Source organism: Schistocerca nitens, chromosome 4 (genome assembly GCF_023898315.1).
Source record: "Schistocerca nitens isolate TAMUIC-IGC-003100 chromosome 4, iqSchNite1.1, whole genome shotgun sequence".
Lineage (NCBI taxonomy): Eukaryota > Metazoa > Arthropoda > Insecta > Orthoptera > Acrididae > Schistocerca > Schistocerca nitens.
The window spans coordinates 377,253,424-377,270,530 of record NC_064617.1 but is presented as its reverse complement, the minus strand read 5'-3'; the positions used below and the strand labels follow the sequence as shown (position 1 = coordinate 377,270,530).

The window sequence follows — 17,107 nt, the reverse complement described above, 5'->3', positions numbered from 1 at the left end:
GTACCTCCAGTGTGATAGGTACCATCCCTACCACACCAAAATATCTCTTCGCATTCAGAGATGGGCCACAGAAGGGCTGCAGTGATGAGCAGTCTCTCTCATAAAATTGAAGGTTTTGCCTGGTCCACAAAAAAAGGCTCCCATGCCACGTACTGGCACAAACATAATGCTCAGTCCAGATCTACAAACCAAAAGCAACCTTCTTTTTCCTGAGTGCGGTTAGAAACAGAACGAGTACGAGTCCAATGTTGAGGGTTGCGTACATTAGAAATCAGGGTGCTGCTTTTACATCGTGCTGTGTTGGCTACTCTCTTTTCTGCTGTAGTTGCCCAAGTGTGACAAGTTTGAGAATAGTCGCATGGTGGTTGCTTCCTTTTCCCCCCAGACTAAACCTTTCAGGAATTTGTCATCGTTTGTGAGTTTTGAGTAACACCTTCTCTTCTCTTCTTCCCCTGTGAGTTTTGAGTAAACCTTCACTTCTCTTGTTCCCATCAGGTAGCTCATGGCTCTTTTCATGAGTTCATGCGTGGCGTACATGGGGCCCCGAGTTATTGCAGCCCATTTTTCCTTCCTTGTCTCCATTTCCTTGACACTGCCCCTCCATCCCTATCCTTGCTCTTTCCCCGCTGTCCTCTCCTTCCCCTCTCTTGGTGTTCTGATTTATGTCGACTTGGTTATCTGCCTGGTTCCCTGTATTACCTGGAATTTTGTTCGTCCTGCCTGTTCTCTTCTATCCTTTTTTGTGTTTAGGTACCCACTTGAGGTTTGATCTCCACTTCTAAATTTTCTGTTTTTAGTGCGAGCCATTTGGGAAAGAACTCCCTCCCTTGTGTCTATGGTGTGGATTCCTCTCCCCCCTCTTCCTTCCCCGCCATAGTTCCCCTCCACCTATTAGGTCACCAGCACCTGTAGCCAGCCCATGTGGTGGAGCTTCTATGTACCCATCTGACTGAGCTCCCTGATGAGACAGGGATCACACTACTGATACCTGAGGAGCATCGGAACTCCCGGCAACAGTCACTGTGCCGGGTGGCCCTTGCTGTGACTGGATGGCACCCATGGGTAGAGCCCTTATTGGAGTGGGTGATATCAGGGTGGATACTTGGTGCATGAAGCGTATCAAGCTACAAAAATCTGGCCATTCTCAAACAGCTGTCTAAACAAATGGTGAATGATCATTGAATGCTTCATATGACCTAGTAGCCTTCCGTTCCCTGGCTACACCCTGGGAGGAGGGCCAGGCTCACCGTGTTGGAATGAAACACTTTCCCCTGTACCTTATCTGTACTAGGACTCATAGTGACACATTCACTGCAACAGAACCATGCGTTTTTGTGGAGAATATCGAGGGCAAGTTTGGTGAAGTGGAGTCTCTGAGTAAGGTGTGGTTGGGCTCCCAGTTGAACAAAGCTCCTTTTGCCACGCAATCTGCAGCTCTTCATACTTATTATTATCTTGGCAATGTCCCAGTGTATATTACCCCTCACCAAGCCCTGAAAGTGGTCCAGGGAGTAATATTTCACAGGGACCTCATCATGCAAACTGATGAGGAACTGTGGACTTATCTGGAACGATATGATGTTCACTTTGTTCGACATGTGTAGAAGGATCGCAAAGACAACCACACTGATACCAGTGCCTTCATTCTGACTTTCAAGGGCAATATCCTCCCAGAGAAGGTCTCAAGGTTGTGACGTGAAGCCTTATTTCCCACCATCTGTGAGGTGCCTTCGGCGCTTGGGTTTTGGGGGTATGTCTTCTTGCTGCACAGTGGACCCTCTGTGTGGTGACTGTGGATACCCACTCCATGAGGGAAGCCCTTGTGTTCCGCCTCCTCTGTGTGTGTCAGTTGCCATGACTGCCACTTCCATTGCTTGCCAGATTACGCAACTAACAAGACCGAAAAGAAGATATAAGAGTAGAAGTCCCTGGATCGCCTGTCTTATGCTAAGGCTCATAAAAAATATGAGATACTCAATCCTGTGTCACTTTCTTCAACTTTTGCTTGTGTTACATTGTTTTCCCCTGCCCGTACCTCTTCCTTACCCCAGCCCTGTTCTCTTCTCTTTTCTCCCTCTCCCCTACAGTTCCCATGACCTCTCCTTCGGGAGCTTTTCCCCTCCCCGGCTGAAGAAGAGCCCTCTTCCTCATTACCTGCCGGTGGTGCCCCCCCCCCCCCCACCCCACCCCACCCGACCCGGACACGTCTCCCTGGCTTCTTGCGTCTCTCATACCAGGAGCCTACAACAACAACAACTTGGCCACGAGACCCACCATCTGTGCACTCAAAGGCCACCCGCTTTCTTTCGGTTCTGGATCTTGCAGAAATCTGTACTCCCTCAGTGCCCTGCCCTCCTCCACCTTCAAAATAGGAGGAGGAGAAAACATAAGTCCCAGGACAATCCTGACCCCCCCACACCTCAACCCCCAACCCCGTGGTGGTGTCCCCAGAGTGGCCATCTTCCCCCTCGCGACCTGAGTCTACCATATTATTTATGGATGTCACCCCATCCTTGTTGGTGACAACCACTGACTGAGTGACAAGACCTCCTCTCGGCTTCTTTCTGTCTAACCTGGACTCTTGCCACACAATAATCCAGTGGAATTGCAATGGCTACTATTGTCACCTACCAGAAATACAATGTCTTGTTTCCTCCCATTCTGCATTCTGTCTTGCTTTTCAAGAAACGCACTTCCATGATGACCACTCTCCAACGTTTCATGGTTATCGGGCATTCTGTTGGAACCATGCTGTCCACTGGGTAGCATCTGGAGGGGTCTGTGCTTTGATTCACTCTAATGTCATTAGTGACTGGATCCCCCTTCATAGCAACCTGGAAGCAATAATGGTTAGAGTACAAATGACTCCAGCAATCACCGTTTGCAATGTCTTATCTCCCTCCAGGTAGACCACTTCCTTATGTTGAACTGTCTGCTATAATACAGCAAGTCCTGCCCCCATTTCTCCTCCTCCTTTGGGACTTCAGTGCACACCACCCCCTATGGGGGAGAGTGTCACTTTGATGGGTAGGGGTCTCCTAATTGACCAACTTACGAGAGACATTGATTTGTATCTTTTCAATGATGGTTCCCCTACACACTTTTAGTGCTGTTCATGGCACCTTTACCACTACCGATCTCATGATCTCCTCCCCAGATCTCGTGGCTTCCCTACATTGTCATCCTATGATGATCTTTGTGACAGTGACCACTTTCCGATGATTCTATCATTCCCCTGCCTCTCTTGAATTGCATTGATGCAGTCGTGCAGGAAATATCTACCACTGTTCTTCATGCTGCTGGCACTGTTGTCCCCTTATGCACAGGTCCCCCACTTCATTGACAGATACCGTGGTGGACCCAGGACCAAGCAGTTGCTGTGGAGGACTGCCAACGGTCGCTGCAGCGGTTTAAATGACACCATTCACATACCACCCTCCTCACTTTCAAATGTCTCCGTGCTAAGGCTCATTACTTTATTAAGCAGAGTAGAAAGGAATACTGGGAGCGCTGTTTCCTCCCTGGGGACGTATGCCTCTTTGTCGCAGGTTTGGTTCAAGCTTTGACAGTGACAGTGCTCTGTGTGCTGACCCTTTGGTCTTTGCAGAACTCATCACTGTACACTTTGTGACAGCATCGGCGTCCTCTTCCTATCCCACTACCTTTCTCCAGCAGAAATGCCGAGCTGAACAGAACCTCCTCTGTTTCAACCCTCGCCACGCTGAGCTTTATAATGAACTCTTCAGTGAATGAGAATTCTTGCAGGCTCGTATCTATTCACGTGATACAGTCCCAGGCCCAGATTACATCCACAGCCAGATGATCAAACATTGGATGTTACCCAGAGGCAGGGTGTTCAACCACATTTGGCTCACAGGTGCTTTCCCGTCATAATGACAAGACCATATAATTATCCCTGTCCTTGAACCCGGGAAGAACCCAGTGTCTCTTGACAGCTACTGCTTGATTAGCCTGGCAAACATACTTTATAAACTGCTTGAGAGGATGGTTAGCTTCCAATTATGTTGGATTCTCAAATCTCATAACCTTTTGTCTCTGGATCAGTGTGGCTTCCAGGAAGAATGATACCCTACTGGCCATTTACTCAGATTGGGAACACTAATCTGACAGGCTTTTACTAACAGCTGGCACCTTGTCTTGGTCTTCTTTGACCTACGTAAGGCATACAACATGGCTTGATGCCATCACATTTTGATTACCCTCCATGACTGGGACTTTCACAGCCCCCTTCAGATTTTTATCCATGAGTTTTAATCCTACAAGCACTTCACTCAGCACCCCTTGGATTTAGGAGGACATGTGAGTTAACGAGCATTGCCCTCTCATTTAAGTATATGGCCGAAAAAGTCAACCTCCAGGGATTGTGAAACGAACCCTGTCGTCCAGGACCGTATGCCACAAAAGGTGCAGATTCACCACGAGATGGGGAAACTCACAGGCGTCTATTGTCTATTGAGGCCTAAGCGCTGTAGTGTGTGAATGAGACAGACGAGAACCTACGTCATAGGGAAACCCAGTAGAAGATATTGGTGGCCGAGGAGACGTAGCAGTGTTAAATATGGCAGACCTAAGATCAGCTATAAAGGGAATCATTTATGGAAACTATTTAATTCTGTAGTAATGCAGGGGATCAAGCCACAGTAATTTTAATCCACCATCCTCCATAAATGTTCATGGTGAACCCAATAAAACTTGAATATTGATCATATCTATAATAGTTTAGGATTTCCTGTTGAAGCAAAATTAACAAGTTTTGTAAAATGTTGTAAATATCAACTCTGTAACTTTATTTGTTTAAAAATGTAGTAAATTTAAATTATCAGTATTTTCAGTTAAGCATCAGATTGTCATTTCCTCCGCACAAAGCACATTGAATGATGACAGCATGACACCTTATTCAATCATTACGTAATCAAATATTTGTTGTAAAGTTTAGTGCATAATAGTTACTTTTGTTCTTTTATCAGAAAGCACATGGGTGCAAGGTTACTGGCCGTGGCATTCAAAGCTAAGAAGGGAATTGTATTGGTTATATGTAAAAGAATTAAACATTTATTATGTAATGGATATTATTGTCACTTTATTTAGAACGTGAAAGTGGTCAAGCTTTGATTATTCAAACATGTTAAAATGTAAAATAATGTAGAATAAGCTGTAGCCAATCAGATGGATGGCTTCAGGAATGGGACTTGCCCTAGTCAGTTGAGCGAGGATATTCAGTGTGTGGAAAACGCAGCCAGGGACAGGCAGAGGGAATGCTGGGGCAGATGCGAAAGCGGACAGTTCTGGTCGAGACACAAAAGGGTACAGTTTGGACTGAGACGCGAAAGCAGATGGTCAGTCTTCAGGTAGCTAAGAAGTGAAATGACCTGGAAAATTTCGCATTGTGTGGTATCGTGGGACTTAGGCTCTGAGTGATGAGCAGCCATGCGCCTGGTGTGAACTCTAACTTTTCAAGAAGATAACGAGGTGGAATATTAGACTTGTATTTCGTGATGAGATTGCGAATGATCAAACTGTGTAAAATGGATATGTGCTCAAGTGTAATAGTAACTCTAAATACAACCACTTGCACTACTAGTTTGCTTTATGAATAAACATTATTCTAACCAAATCGCAACTGTGTGGCCTACATCATTTATGGGTAATTAATTTAGTTCCAGATATTATTATTACTTTTATTATATGTTATGTTAACTTTGTATTTCACACCCTTGCCATCAGCCAGACAATTTAACCAAAGGGTCACAAGTGTCTAATTTAGGGTGTGTGTATGTGACACTTGCAGTTCAACCCCTAAATAAGTTGGAGCCAAGACATTTTGACGAAGAGGAACCGCATGTGAGCCCAAACATCTTTGGGATGTTAGCTCACAAACGGTATCCCCCAGGGTCCTTTGTTGTGTGTCCCATCCTTCCTCATAGCCATCAATGGACTTGTAACATCTGTTGGGCTTGTGGTTACCTGGGCATTGTATGTCGACAATTTTTGCATCTGGTGCAGCTCCCACTCAGTAGCATCGGCTGGGCGCCAGCTCCAAACTGCCATCTGGTGGGCCTCTGCACGGGCTGTTCCTTTGGCTTCAGTTTTCTCCCTCCAAAATGCAGGTTATGCATTTTTGTTGTGACCTGCAGTACACACTTATCCAGAACTTTATTTAGGCAACTACCTCCTTGATGTAGCACAGTTCCATTTCTTGGGCCTTATTTCTGATAAAAAGCTGATGTGGCTGCCCCATATTCCCCACCTGAAGATTATGTGCATGTGGAAGCTTAATGCTATCTGCCTTCTGGCCCACACATCTTGTCGAGCAGTCTGTGCTACTCTTCTCCATATTTACCATGCTCTGGTCTTGCCAGACTAGATTATGGTAGTCAGGTTTACAGCTCAGCAGCTCATTCCACTCTAAAAATACAGTATAACACTGTTTTTACGTTCCTGGAATTAATGTTTTCCTGCCATTTATGACATTTTTTATCGGTCCCGTCAAATTTCCTATGCCCACAATGTTAATTTGCACCTGATCTTGCGTCAAGATATTTATAATTTTCCCACGATTTACGAATTACAAAAAAAATGTTTGTGCAGAAAATATGATGCTGGCATAATGTTGGCCATCCAGTAGTGTTTACAAATATTAAGTGGTTAAGTTTCTTGAGATCAGGGCACTCTATTCAGTGGATTTGAATGGGTAAATGAGTAAAAGTTGTAACAATTCGTGCCGAATCTCCCGCTGCTGCCAAGCTCTACATGGCGTGCTGGCTGATGGGAGTAACTAGGTTTGTTTGTAAGATATCATGACCATTCACAACCATTTCCAAACTGTTTCTACTGTGAAAATGCAGTTTCATGATTGTTGTGATCACCATGACATCTTTGTTGGACCATATTTAGCGTGTTTTGGCGTATGGCCATGTGGAGCGCTAGTTGAAACCGTCATTCATTTTGTGTTGCTCAAATGTTTTAGTGTAAACACAGCGCCGGTTACATATTTTATTCATGCTGAGCAAAAAGTGTTTCAACAATTTATTCTCATTGTCAAGTGTAGTATTTACGTATGTATTTTTTGTAATGTTATATGAACAAACAATGTGAGTGATAGTGTGCATGTGCGTGTACGGTTTTCTACATAACTGATGAGTCACAGTACCTGATAACCTCAAAAAGACGAGTACAGTGAAAGAGAACAGAAAAACACATATTCAAACACCATACAAAATACCTATTTACATATTTGCACTTGATGATGAGAAAAAATTCTCGAAACACATTATTAAGCATGACAAAATATGTAACTAGTGCAATATTTCATTATTTAAATAATGAATGGCAGCTGCAGGCTTTCCAGAAACATTGATTATGACATTTGAAATTAAGTCAAAGATTTCCACTTCCCAGATGGTTATCAATTCCTGTTACATCAGTGGTTTTTATTAGATAATAAACCTTTAATAGATAATAATCCTTTATTAGATAATAAAGTCCCTGACAAGTCTTTTGATGCCTGTCATGTACATACATCATACATAGAGTGCAAGGGGGTATCTTATAAGTAACTTTTACAGCTTAAAACATTATTTCCCACATTTTACATTTTCCTGCATTTTACACCAATTTTTTGAAGTCCCTTGAAAAGGGTAAACGTGGGGTTTCACTGTAATTGACCCTGTTCACCATTGTGGGGTGTGTCTGGCTATTGGTGCCTTTCCCACTAGTCCTGTTGACAGTCTCCTGGCAGAAGTGGGGATTTTCCCTCTACAAATACGATGGAGCCAGCTCCTGGTTTTTTATGCAATCTCCATTTGCAAATTCTCTGACCATCCCATATACCCTGTCCTCTTTGCAAATAAGGGATGTTTCTCTCCTGATAAGTACCCATGGGTGGGATTGCCAGTTGGGATGTCTCACATCCCTCTGTTGGGATCTCCATCTCCACTCACTGGAATGCACCCCATGTCTTCCCTCCAACATCTCCCCCCCCCCCCCTCCCCAACCCTTGGATGCTGTCTAGACCAGGGCTTCCCGACCTTTTCAGCTGGCGGATCCCTTCTTCAGTTGAAAATCCAAGGCAGACCCCCAGTCAGTCAAGAGCACAGTAACTTTAAATTTCAGAGCGAAGCCCATGGGAACTGAAAGCTTCTTAATGCAAGTGTCATGTTCCCAATGACCTCTTCCCCCCCGAAGTATCAATAGTCTTTGGTTTAGAGATGAATGAAAACAACTTGAAATTAACGATCCAATTTGAATTCCCACTGTATTCACACACTTACTAGTGGATTTACTACCTTTGTTCAACACACCATAGCCTGATTAAAATTACTTGGTGATTGACATTTCACACGTTGGAGCTGTCATCCTCCAAGAGCAATCAACGTCACATCCAAACTGTTCGCTGTTGACAAGCTGCTGCTTGTGGTCTGTTCACTTCCACTGTTTGGCTACTGTTGTGTAAGGAGCATGCATATTTCGTAACAATCGTGTATGTGTGTAGTTTTTCGTGAAATCCAAAGAAAAACAGCTCGGAAAGTCTAGTTATTTTTACGTCTTTGCGTATCTACTGAACGGCAGCGCTGTCAGTCCATAGCCGGCAGCTAGCAGGCGGTGTGGCAACAGTTTAGCCACAGCTGACAACTTCAACTACTACTTGGACACTATATTGTGGCAGTCAGCCTCGACTGTGAACAAATTAGGAAAACAAACACTCTCTATATAGACTGATGACCACAGAAGTTGCCTAGTGCTCAGAGCCACACTCTATATAAGAAGAACGTGAGACTTTTTTCTCAAAGGAAACAATTGTGGCAGAGGAGGTTTACCTTTTATAAGGTGGCACGTGAGAAGTCCTCATTTGTTTACGCTCGCAGCCAATTGCCACAATATAGTGTCAGAGTAATAGCAAGTAATTGTAATTGAAGTATAGGCAGGCCATATTTTTAACTGAGAGAACGGAATATATTATAAAGAAAAGAAATTAGCTTTAGAGATCATTTTAATTTTCGTAACAAAAATATCAATGCCAACAGAATTCAGTTAATAATTATTTTGTAAGTGATAGAAGACAGAAACAAAATACCTTCAGAGTTATAGTTCAGGTACGTTCACTGAGCTTCTATGAGGAAAAATGCTTTCTTCTTTACTATAGATGAGTCTGTAGGAATAATAATGGAATCCTAATATGAGAGTTGAGGGTGCTTCTGCTGACCCAATTTTGAAAAGTTGGGTTCAATTCTTGACAAATGGAGACAGATGTCTGGTTCTGCATCTAGACTGCTTCGGTACTTAGTTTTGTGGGCAGCATAGATCGAGTATCGAGATTCACACATGTATGTTGTGGCAAACGGAAGAAGTACATGTTTTGACTTTTCAACAAGGGGGTAATATTTCTTGTTATCCAAACGGATCCAAAAGTGTGAGTAACCATCAATGTCAAAACTTGATTTCAAGGTAGGGTCTGTGACAATTTTATCAACTCATTCACTTGATGATAGAATGTTTGGCGTTTTGGATACAGTGAATGGGTTGACCACCCATTTGTATTTCTGCAGCTTCTCACCTTTAGCTGTTGGGAAATAATGCTCCAACAATGACATAAAGCTTCGGAGATGTTCCAGGATTTGATGAAACAAATTCTTCCTAAGCGCCAATGTTTTGTTTTTCAAAAACTCTTTCAAGAGGAAAACACTCGACCTCCCCCTCCTCAACACCCTCTGCCCAAAAATTGATTTTCCTCTTGAATGCTCTAACTTTGTCGATAGCAGTGATCTTTGTTTCACTTTGCCCTTGGAGTGAAATATTCATTTCGTTCATTTTGGAGAAAATACCTGACAAATAGGCAAGTATACGCCAATTTTTGTCATTAATAAGGTCTGCTAATTTGGTGTTATGCTCCAAAAGGAAAGCTAAGACTTCCAATCTTAATTCGTACAACCGAGAGAGTGCATTTCCACGTGAGAGCCACCTCACTTCTGTGTGGAGAAGCAGGGAACGATGAAGGCTTCCCATATCTTCACACAGTATTGTGAAAATTATTGACTTCAACGGCCTTGATTTTATGTAGTTAATGATTTGAATGGATTCGTGTAAAACTTTCTTGAACGAAACAGGCATTTGTTTTGTAGCTAAAGCATGTTTGTGGAAAGCACAATGACTACTGCTGCAATTCTTCGAGTTTTCTTTTATTTTCGTTATTGCTCCGACTGTAGGACCCGTCATAGCTTTTGCACCATCCATGCACACATCTAAGCAATTAGACCATGAAACTTTGTTAGTCCTTAAAAAAATCATCCAATAGATGGAATATTTCAGCACCTGTTGTGTTTGCAGGTAGTGGTCTGCACAATAAGAGGTCCTCCTCAAAACGTCCAGAATATTCATAATGGACAAAAGCCAATAAAATCACTAATCCTGCAACATCAGTGGATTCATCTATCTGCAGAGAAAATGAATTGTGTTGGATGGGAGAAACAAGTGTCTTTCACATCATTTGACACGTCAACAATGTGTCTGACAGTATTGTTTGATAATGGCACCGAAGATACAAGCTTTACTGCCTTTACGTCTAGCATGCAAGAAAAAGTATCATTAACACACAGCTTTATGAGATTTTCTGCAATGGTATGAGCTTTGCCTGTTTTTGCTGCTCGATAACTAACCAAGAAAGAAGCTTTAATGTATTTTCATTAATTGTTTTTGTATGAGTTTTCATGCAATGCTGAGAAGCAGCTAGTTCAGCACTCTTCCTTTTGAAAAAATCGATGTCTTCAGCCTGGACATTCGGGTGAGTGCCTTCAAAATGCTGCTGCAATTTAACTGGAACCATTGAACTGTTCGGAAGGACTCATGCATAAATTACACACTAAGCTTTACCCTCCTTTGTCTCCATAAAGCCCATTTCTAAATAGCTTTCGTTGCACTTAGCGCTTCTTGGTTATTCCACTTCCACAGGATATTGCAACCAATGGAGTACTTGCAGCATTTTCACATAATAAATCCAGCTGTGGAGCTTCTTGTGATTGTTCTTACTTTGGTCATCCTCCCTCCTCATTAATTTCAACTGGAAACTTCCCTTGTTGTGAAGGCGATGGAGAAACTGCACCCTTCTTCAATGATCCTGACTTCAGGCATCGATCCATGTTGAAAGTAATAAACTGGTCAAAAATCGACTTATGAAATAGGTAGTGCACTGACAAAGCAAGTTTAACATTTCGTGATGCCTGGGGCCGCAAACGTGCCAGCGAGCGCTGTGATTGGTCGACAAAGCTCACTCCGCGCATGCGTAAAACGTTTCAGCGCATCTAGCGCCTTGAGCCGGCGCACAAACGACCCCCGTATTGTTGCGAAACAGTCAATCAGAGAAGATGCATTCTCCGCCACTAAACTGTGTATGCGTTCTCACTTAGGAACCGCAAAGGCTGCTTGAGAATATGACATGAAGTAAAAGTACGCATGTTTTTCACACGAAAAAAAAAATAGTGATGAATTTTATTTTCACATTTTTATTCAATAATTTTACTCATTATTTTACACGATTTGGTGAAAGGTGGCTGCGGACCCCCTAGAAAGAGCTGGCAGACCCCTAAGGGGTCCGCGGACCATACGTTGGGAAGCCCTGGTGTAGACTATGGATTAGTATCGACCTATTTCAGGGTCCGATGGTCTTTGTCACCCCTCTGGTTTCCCAGTGTCTTTCATGCATGTTCCATCCTTGTAGAGTTCCATGGTGCCACCATCTTCTATGTTGACGGTTCTAAGGTGATAGGACAGGATACTCTTTCATATCTTGTACTGGCTTAGAACACCATTTATTGCCGGGATCATGCAGCGTATTCACAGCAGAGCTACTAACCATCAACAGGTCCCTCCATTTTGTTTCTCATGCCTTCCTTCTCATTGTTTTAATATATTCTGACTCAATGAACAGCCTGTTTCTCTCATCATCCTTTGGTCTCTGCTATCCGTGACCTTCTCCCTGCCCTTGACCGCGCCACCTGCTCAGTTGACTTTCTGTGGGTCCCAAGTCATGTGGGCATCCCAGGGAATGAACTGGCTGAGTGTTTGGCTAGAGGAGCAGATACTTACTCCCCCCCCCCCCCCCCACCAGTTCCCCTTTGATGATTCCAGCTGCAGTTATGCAGATCTACGTCAAATCTCTCTTTCCCCAAAAGTGGAATGACATCTGGTGCACTACTGCTCACAATAGTAAACTGTACAATCAAGGAGTCTACTGCAGTTTGGTGCTCTTCCTTCTGCTCCTCTCAAGGAGTCCATTGTCTTATGCCATCTAAGCATTGGTCATACCAAGCTCACTCATTGTTTCCTCTTGCATAACAAACCACCCCTTAGGTGTGGTTGTGGAGCCAGACTGATTGTATCCTATGTATTGGTGGAATGTCCCCTTCTTTTGGCCCTTCATATGAAATATAGTGTTGCAGATTCCTTGTCTTTAATATTAGCACATTTCCTCCGTGAAACTGGTTTTTATTTTCAGATGTAAGGTTTTGGTTTATTCCTGGAGCAAGGGCAGGGTGGTTGTGATTAGGGCCCCTCTACATGTTTTCCCGATCTGAGACCCATCACCACTGTTCTCTTGCAATCTCCCACAGTGGTGTTACCAGTGGCCACAGAGGCGGCAGCCTGCCGTACATGCCTGTGTTGCTTGGATGTGGATCCCAGTTAGATAAATTATCCCCACTCACCCCTCCACCCACCCGCCCAATTTGTAACAATGGGGGGGGGGGGGGGGGTCAGCTGCAGCTGACTGGCTAGGCTCTATGAATGGGTGGTTCTTGACTGCCTCGTCTGCATGGTGTCCGATTGATTGATGAGCTGAAGCACTTGGCCAGGGTAATGCATCACTGTCAGCTTCACTGGGGTGACAGAATCAGTTGTGGCATAGGGTTCCACATCTGAATTCTTTGAGTGTGCCACCATTTGTCCAATGGAAAAACTGAGAATGGCAGTGAACAGCAATATGGCAGGGGAATTGACACAGAGAATGAAAGCGTAGGAATGGAGGACATGATGGCAGTGTTGAGAGGGGCTTTGCTGGGGCAGGGATCTTGCTGGCAGCAGTGGGGAGTGGTAGAGGGGGGGAGGGGGGCGTGGGCACGGGGGAGTTTACAGGCTAATAACAAGTTGTAATGTATCATTCATTTCTGTAATTTTTCGAAGACACATGTAAATTTATTTCAATATTTAACCACTATTCAGAGAATACATGTCACTTTCATGTTCTGTATTTTTGTACTGTCAACGCAGGTGTGGTAACTTGTCAAGAGTGTGTGTGTGTGTGTGTGTGTGTGTGTGTGTGTGTGTGTGTGTGTGTGTGTGTGTGTGTGTAAATCTTCTTCATGTATCAGCCTAGTTGATAGTGAAAACCGTATCAAAATCCCTACAGTAATTTCTGAGATTAGTCTTCACATACAGACAGGGGGTTTCAATTTATATTGTGTACAGATAATTTGTCATACTTGTACCTGACAATAGACTCACGTAATAAGTTCTTGGTTAAATGTAAAGTGGCAGAGACTGGCGAGTCAGGTCTCAAAGCACAGATAGATGTTAATTCAGAGCTAATGTAGTAGGACCCGCTGGCAAGTTGAAAATGAATTTATAGACCTCATTTCTGATCGCTTATCGGACAAGACTGGTACAGCTGTCCCACATCCATCACTGAGGCTTAGACTGCCACCAATCTTTCTCTGAAATGAGTAATGTCTTTCCCAGGGAATCTTTTTCATATCTCCCAGAATTTTATTTCACCACTAATCAAACTTGATAAACATTCCGGTCTGTCCCTATTGTAATCTTACCCTCCCACACATCACTATTAAAATTCTCATTCTTTGCACAAATTTTGAAAACTTTAAGGGAAGTAAGATTACAAAAGAAGAACTTTTTAACTTATCTTGATTATCTGGTTGTTGTTGTTGTTGTAGTTGTTGCTGAAAATTTGATTTAACAGGTGCCTGGAGGTGAAATAACTGTTGATTTGCCTCACACTGACTTTACAATTTTCACTTCTATCACACCAAAACTTACATTGTTGTTGACAAACTTATAAAAATGTTTACTACCATCTGAGGCATGCCAACTACTATGTACATTCTGTGGTACTCACAATTTCCAAAGAGTTTACAAAGCAAAAGAGTTTACAAACTTTCTTGACGGGAGAAGAATCTTTACCAAATTATATCATTATTTCATAAATAAATCAAGAAACAAATTTAATAACATGAATTTTAAGTACGCCAGAGATTTTGTAACTTCAATTATTCTTAAAAGAACAGTAATTTTAAATGTTAGTGCATAGCGATTGTAACGCATTAATTTCCTTTTTATACATTTTAGCCTGAAATATAATACATCATATACAAAATCATATGAATTCTTTTAGTGAAACAGCTGAGGTAATTTTAACCTATGCAAGAATCGGTAGTATAAATGGTATTGGTTATCTCTATAAAAAAAGGGTAACATTAGAGGAGGGTGACTGGTTACATTATGCAACTCCTAATTGCAACGCCCAAGTATAGGTGAAGGACTTGAGCCAGAGACCCACTCAGTACATTCTGCTCATTCTATCACAGGTGTCCCATTTCATCAGAGGCAGGAGCAATTGTCAAAGCAGTCCTCTCATACACTCTCTACAACATATTGTTGCATGTATGCAACCACAAATTGGCTGTAGCAAGGCATGCTGTGTAATACAACACAATTATCTTTAAGTCTTTCACAACTTGAGCAATGTGAATTGGGCAGCCAGTTGCACATCTGTACAGAGAAGGTCATAGTGGAAGAAATATCACACATACAGCAGAGCTATACACCCTCTGTAAAAGGATGAGTCAAATTCTCATGAACTGTTGTCTATGAGACTTAATGACTCCAAATGCTGGTTGCACATTTTATCAAGATTGAAAGCATCGTTATGATTTAATTAATCACATGACAAACCTATTTCAACCTAAAGCACCCTTTGGTTGAAAGGATTTGCGCTTGGTAGCATATATCTCTGCCACCTATGTGAAATTTCTTCCATTATGATCTTCTGCATTTACTTGTGCAATTGGCTTACCCTACCAGAAAGTAAGGTGGGTGGGAGCAGTTTGCTGTCAGTCTTAATGAGTCACTCTGAAGATGGCGAGTCAGTTTACACACACAGTATTAGCAGAAGACAGTCTGGTTATGGCTGAATTCCTTTGTGGATGAAGTAATATTCCATGAAAACACTAAGCTAGTAGTATGTGGCCTGCATTAGTGTAAGTAAGTGAATCTAATTTTCAAACCTTACCATGGAAGTCCACCTGTGAACGATGGACCTTGTCATCGGTGGGGTGACTTGTGTGCCTAAGCGATACAAATAGCTGTACATCAGATGCAATCACAATTGAGGAATTTCTGTTGAGAGGCCAAACAAATGTGTGGTTTCTGAAGAGAGGCAGTGGCCATTGCAGTAGTTGAAGGGGGGACAGTCTGGATGATTCATTTATCTAGCCATCTGGCATCAACCAAAACAGCCTTGCTGTACTGGTACTGTGAATGGCTATAATTTTTACCAAGGGGATGTGGCTCCACTGAGTGTTTAAATGATAATGACAGCCTCTGTGGTAAAATATTCTGGAGGTATAGTATTGACCCATTCGGACCTCCGGGTGGAAACTACTAGGAATATGTCCTTAGGGAAAACAAAACTGGCATTCTACAGATCGGAGCATGGAATATTAGAAAATTTTAAAAATGGAAATAGATAGGTTGAAGTTAGGTGTAGTGGGAATTAATTCAGTGGCAGGAGGAATAGGACCTCTGGTTAGGTGAATAACACTTATAAGTCCAAAATAAAAAAGAGGTAATGCTGGAGTAGGTTTAATAGTCAGAAAGAATATATGAATGCAGGTAAGCTACTATGAAATCATATTGAACACATTATAGTAGCCAAGATAGACACGAAGCCAAGAAGTGCATTACTAAAAGTTTATATGCCAACTAGCTCTGCAAATGAAGAGATTGAAGAAATACATGATAACATAAAATAAATTTTTAAATAGATAAGGGAGAAGAAAATTTAGTTATAATCGGGAACTGGAATTTGAAAGTAGAAAAAGAAAGAGGAAGAAAAATAGTAGGTGTATATGGACGGGGGGAAAGGAATGAAAGAGGAAACTGTCTGAATTTTACACAGAAATAATTTAATCAATGCTAACACTTGGTTTAAGAATCATGAAACAAGGTTATATATGTGGGAGAGACCTGGAGACACTGGAAGGTTTCAGATTGATTATATGATGGTAAGTCAGATTTTGGACCCAGGTTTTAAATTGCAAGACATTTCCAGGCACAGATGTGTGCTCTGATCACAATTTGTTGGTTGTGAACTGTAGATTAAAAGTAAAGAAATTGCAAAAAGATAGGAAATTAAGGAGATTGGACCTGGATAAGTGGAAAGAGCCAGAGGTTTTTGAGAGTTTCACATAGAGCATTAGGCAATGGTTGATTAGAACAGGGGAAATGAGTACAGTAGATAATGAATGGTTAGCTTTGAGAGATGAAATAGTATAGGCGGCTGGGGATCAGGTAAGTAGAAAGGCAAGGCCTAGTAGAAATCCTTGGATAACACAGGAGATATTGAATTTAACTGATGAATAGAGAATATTCAAAAGTGCAGCAAATGAAACAGACAAAAGGGAATACAAACATCTAAAACATGAGATTGCCAGGAAGTACGAAAGGGCTAAACAGGAGAGGCTATAGGACAAATGTAATGATTTAGAAGCATATTTCACTAGGAATAGTATAGATACTACCTTAAGAAAAGGGAAGCAGCTGTATGATTATAATGAGTTTAGATGGAAAACTCGTCGTAAGCAAAGAAGGGAAAGCTGAAAGGTGGAAGGAGTACATAGTGGATCTGTACAAGGAAGGTGAACTTCAAGGCAGTATTATACAAGAAGAATTAGACTGCACTGAAAGACCTAACATCCAAACCTCCAGATATCAGACACTCAGATCTGGACCATACATTGTATGTCGATAGAGTATCAACCAAAACTCCGATTTAGTTTGTATTATGTGCTGTCGTCAAGCAGAA

The 17,107-nt window shown here is 42.3% G+C and overlaps 1 protein-coding gene across 2 annotated transcripts in view; it reads left to right on the top strand.

Annotated features, from left to right (window-relative positions):
* Nucleotides 1-17,107, top strand: part of LOC126252805 (venom carboxylesterase-6-like) — a 152,161-nt gene that overhangs the window by 45,831 nt on the left and 89,223 nt on the right. The gene's annotated exons all lie outside the window — the stretch shown is intronic.